This window comes from Ovis aries, chromosome 3 (assembly GCF_016772045.2).
Source record: "Ovis aries strain OAR_USU_Benz2616 breed Rambouillet chromosome 3, ARS-UI_Ramb_v3.0, whole genome shotgun sequence".
In the NCBI taxonomy this organism is placed as follows: domain Eukaryota; kingdom Metazoa; phylum Chordata; class Mammalia; order Artiodactyla; family Bovidae; genus Ovis; species Ovis aries.
In genome coordinates this window covers 204,337,063-204,342,747 of record NC_056056.1, presented here as the reverse complement: position 1 = coordinate 204,342,747, position 5,685 = coordinate 204,337,063, and the positions used below count along the sequence as shown (strand labels likewise).

General features: G+C 36.0%; 1 pseudogene; it reads right to left on the bottom strand.

Moving 5' to 3' along the window:
- Window positions 1–341: 341 nt before the first annotated feature.
- On the bottom strand, window positions 342–5,685 carry LOC101121765 (taste receptor type 2 member 50-like; annotated as a pseudogene).

The window sequence follows — 5,685 nt, the reverse complement described above, 5'->3', positions numbered from 1 at the left end:
AAAAAGCCTTCGAGTCATAGAAATTTCTCTATGAAGCCTTAGTGAAGGCTTAGTGAAGTCAAAAGATTCCTCACTTTTGACTATGTATATATTTACTAATTGGAGAGGCAATGGCACCCCACTCCAGTACTCTTGCCTGGAAAATCCCATGGACAGAGGAGCCTGGTAAGAATCCTAATACAGAAATGTGTAACATCATTAACCACAGATCTTGGCTATAGATTTTCTCCTTCATGTTGTTTTTCTTCATCCTTTTCATACAACTTGAATTTCTTAAGTGTTTTACCTACCTGCAGTGAATTTAGTCTTCCTTATTTGTACCAAGTCATTATTAATTATAGTCACACACATAAAAAGTTTATAAAGATCATAGTTTGTTTTTTGCCAGAAGACACATCGTGCCCACTTATTTCCTTTCTTTTAGCCATCAACTCAGTTGCTGCAGAAATGACAGGAAGGACTGTCTTAGTATCCGTTTTCCCCATGTCAGGATAAGTGAAAGATATATGATTCCAAAAGCCTGGCATGCATGCCATGATAACCAAGTTGTTCCACTGCCTATTAGAACTCCAAACAGAAAACTAGAACCAGTAAGTAAATGGCAAATAGAAAATAAAAGACAGTTTGCATGGCTTTTATATGGACCTTGGTGCTGGGATCTTGGGGTCCTTTACCACTGAGCTGCATCTTCCTGAAATGTTTCTTCGGGGAAAAGATTAACAGCAGAAAAGATGTCAGGGACATTGCAAAGGGTGTGAAGTTTACTAGCATGAACACAGCCATATTTCAAAGGTGTAAAGTGTCCCTCTACTTGGTCTTCTGAGTGATGTTTCCTTCATAGTCATTTGCCTGGATAGTCTTATTTATGTTTACACCATGAATTAATAAAGCCAAACAGGACAAAGTGAACAAGAAGAATATTTTTAATTTTCCATTTTAGGTAAAGAAAAATAATATTGGAGAATTGGCTATCTTGAGCAAATAAAATATGCTGAGGATAGCAGCAAGCCAGTTGTCAAAATAGTTGCTTATTATCCAGGCAATAATAATAATTCTTGCTCTTAAATTGTCTAAAGCTGGGATTAAACACATTTACATACCAATTTATTAATGTTACCCAGAGAAGACCAATTCTGGAGACTGCCAGAGCAGTGAGAATCCCATCTGCTGAAGAGATTTTTTGTCTCTTGACCAGTCAATGCAGTTCACCAGTGACATGAAACCACTGGCAAAATTTCTTAGAATAAATTCTATTACTAGGATGGAAAAAATGTAGTCAAGTTATCATCTGTAAGAAAATAGGTAAATTCAATTATCACCAGTCAAGATTTCTTTAATATCCTGACCACAGACTCTATGTGAGCTAATTTTTCTTGATATGAGGTAAAGTCCTTATTTCTTTTAAATTCTGTGACCAGTGTCAGGCAGGAAAGCATGAGGTATGCGAATGGAAGAGCTCAATGTTGACATGATAAAAATCACTGTTATTCCCTGGTAGCTCAAATTAACTTCTATTTACACACTTTATGACCTTGCTGTAGCCTGAAATATTCATATTCATGTTGAAGTGAAGGTTAAATTCTCATTTGCTAACATGCAAATACAACCATATCCTCTTTCACTGCTTTGCGATTTGTTTCTTGTTTCACATCTCCATAATTTGTATTCATCAGCTTTACTTGTCATATAGTAAAATTTTAAAACCCAATACATAGAATATACAGTGACTGTTTTGTTAGATGGAGCTTGGTCATAACTAAGATCTTCATCATTATGAATTTCTTTAACGTCAGAATTATGTAGAAAGAATTCAATCTTTTTCTATCAAAATATCAAAGTTTTCTTGGGAATCTTATAAGCTAAATACTCTTTAAAGGCTGCTGCTGCTGCTAAATCGCTTCAGTCGTGTCCGACTCTGTGCAACCCCATAGACGCAGCCCACCAGGCTCCTCCGTCCCTGGGATTCTCCAGGCAAGAACACTGGAGTGGGTTTCCATTTCCTTCTCCAATGCATGAAACTGAAAAGCGAAAGTGAAGTCGCGCAGTAGTGTCTGACTCTTCGCAATCCCATGGACGGGGCTCCTCCGCCCATGGGATTTTCCAGGCAAGAGTACTGGAGTGGGTTGCCATTGCCTTCTCCGCTAGTTGTTGATAAACAGCATTTATGTATAGTTTATTGTTTACAAGCTAGTAAGTGTACACACAGACATGCACATCCGTATTTCATGGATACAAGTTATTATTGTCCTGTAATTTCCAAAATAGAAAATAAGTCTCAGAAAGGCCATCTGCCCTTAAAAAATCTTTTTTCTCATTCAGGCTTTTCATCCCATAATTAATAGTTATCATATATCTCATGCTTGGAGAAGGCAATGGCACCCCACTCCAGTACTCTTGCCTGGGAAATCCCATGGATGGAGGAGCCTCATAGGCTACAGTCCGTGGGATCGTTAAGAGTCGGACACGACTGAGCGACTTCACTTTCACTTTTCACTTTCATGTATTGGAGAAGGAAATGGCAACCCACTCCAGTGTTCTTGCCTGGAGAATCCCAAGGATGGAGGAGCCTGATGGGCTTCCATCTATGGGGTCACACAGAGTCGGACACAACTGACGTGACAGCAGCAGCAGCATCTCATGCTTAGGCTTTTGATAAAGTTTCTCTCCTGAGTCTATTTATATATATATATTTTTAAATATCAATTATTTAATTTAAAATATTCAAGAACTCTATAAATATTCCTCAGAAACTTAAAAAGTACATTTAATTCCTGCTATAAAGCCTAGGCTTCTCTCTGCATAAGTGTTCAATTTTATTTTTCCTGTTTAGTTATTAGACTTTTAAATATTTTAAAGGTTAATAGATGTTAAGATGATCTTCTTCCCTTAGATTTTATTCAGTTCCAGTTTTTATACTATAATTTCTGTGTAGCAGAGACTCTTGAAGCCAGATTGCTAGAAAGGAAAACCCAGATTCTCTATATCACATGATTCCGATCTTAGACTCAATTTTAAAACAACACTTTGCCTCATTACCATCCTCAGTAAAATGCAAATGATAACATTATCCTCTTCAGGTGGTTTTTGTGAGGTAGTGTATTATTTGTGTGAAGTACTTCCAGTTGTACCTATCTGGTAGAGAGCAGGCAGAGAGAATTCTTACTCATTTAATCACATGATAGTAGATGTTACAAACGTAGCAGGTTTTAAAAGGCAAGATTTCCTCCTGCAGCAACTGGGATACTAGTAATAAATCCTAAAACTGTTATAAATATACCACAGAGCTATGCAAGGAAGAAGGGCCAGTTAAAATCCAGGAAGAGGGGAATCTTTTCACATGAAGAGATGGTCTGTATATTTAATACAATCTCTGTCAAATCCTAGAAGGCATTTTCACAGAAAGTTAAATTATTCCTGAAGTATATATGTATGCAAAATGCCCAGAAGAGCAGAAAGAATTTTTTAAAAAATAGCAGGATTATAGTTTCTGATATCAAAGCTTGCTACAAAGCAGTATTAGTCAAGATAGTGTGGTATTCACTTAAAGATAGACATATGTATCAATGAAACACAACTGGAGTTCAGAAATTAGCACTTACCATTGTAATCAACTGATTTCCAAAAAGATACCATGTCTGTTTAAAGGGGAAATGGTCTTTTTTTTTTTTTAAGAAATGGTGCCAAAAAAACCCTGGATATACACATGAATAAAGCTGAATTTAGATCCTTATTTCATACTTTATGCAAAAATTAAAATAGATCAGAGGCCTAAACATGAGTTAACCTATAAAACTTTTAGAATAAAACACAGGAGAAAACTTTTGTAAATTAGGGCTAGGCAGATCTTTTAGATACAACAGCAAAAGCATGATGCACTAAATTTAAAACTTAAATTAAAAATTAATTAATTAATTAATCAGACTATATCAAAATTGAAAACTTTTACTTTGTAAAATACACATCTGACTTTCAGTAATTAAATCAATGTGGTGCTGCCATTTGCTTATACAAATAGATCAATGGATTTGTCAGAGTATCTAGTGGTTGACTCACACAGTGCGTTAGTTGCTCAGTCCTGTCCAACTCTTTGTGACCCCATGGACTGTAGCCCATGAGGCTCCTCTGTCCATGGAGTTCTCCAGGCAAGAATACTGGAGTGGGTTGCCATTTCCTTCTCCAGGGAACCTACCCAACTCATGGGTTGAACCCAGCTCTCCTGCATTGCAGGCAGATTCTATACCATCTGAGCCACCAGGGAAGACCCCAATGTATCTGTATAATGGAATATTATTTAGCCACAAAAAAGAAGCAAGTTCTGAAATACACTACAATATGACGAATCTTAAAACCACACTAAGTGAAAGAAGTCAGTCACAAAAGTCTTCAAATTATGATTCCATTTATCTGGAGTCAGAAAATCCACTGAAATAGAAAGCAGATTAGTGGCCACCAGGGACTGGGGAAGGGGAAATGAGAAACTGATGTGTCCTTCAAACTGTGGGCAGGATTGAATGGAGCTATCTTTCCTTGTTGAGGACTGACCCACACATGTATGGTCAATTCACCTTCAACAAAAGAACTAAACACAATTCAATCAAAAATAAAATTTTCTTCAAAAAATGATTCTAGGAAACTGAATAACACTATAAGAAAATTACCTTCAACCTCAGCCTCTCACCATAAAAAAAATAATAATTTGAAGTGGTCATAGATCTAAATATAAAAGATAAAACAATAATGCATCTATAAGAAATTGGATATTTTTGTGACCTTGTAATAAGGAAAGATTCCTTAGCTAGGACACATATAAGCACACACACATATGCACACATAAAACATTAATAAAAGCAATGATCACTATAAAGAAACTATAGTGAGACTATAAAGACACTAAAAAGACAACAAAAATATTTGTCATAGAGAGGACAAAATACACATATATATTACAAAGTACACACTCATATATATTACATATTATTTATTATACATATATATTAAACATTCCTTTAACTCAATACTAAAAGACAATCATCTCAATTTAAGGAAAGTAAGCAAAAGATATCAAAAGACCTTCAACAAAAGAAGATACAATAAACCAATAAAGTTCTTAGTATCATTACATACAAGGGAAATGCAAATTTAAACTACAATGAAATATCACTTCAAACCAACTAGAGTGCTAAAAATAAAGAAACTGACTGGCCAGATTTTGGCAATGATGTGAAACAACTGGAACACTCCTATATTCCTGCTGAGCACTAAAGAATACTGCCACCTTGGAGAATTATTTGACTGTTCAAGGCTGTATATTTTCACCCTGCTTATATAACTTATATGCAGAGTACATCATGAGAAATGCTGGACTGGAAGAAACACAAGCTGGAATCAAGATTGCCAGGAGAAATATCAATAACCTCAGATATGCAGATGACACCACCCTTATGGCAGAAAGTGAAGAGGAACTGAAAAGCCTCTTGATGAAAGTAAAAGAGGAGAGTGAAAGAGTTGGCTTAAAGCTCAACATTCAGAAAACAAAGATCATGGCATCCAGTCCCATCACTTCATGGGAAATACTTGGGGAAACAGTGGAAACAGTGTCAGACTTTATTTTGGGGGGCTCCAAAATCACTGCAGATGGTGACTGCAGTCATGAAATTAAAAGATGCTTACTCTTGGAAGAAAAGT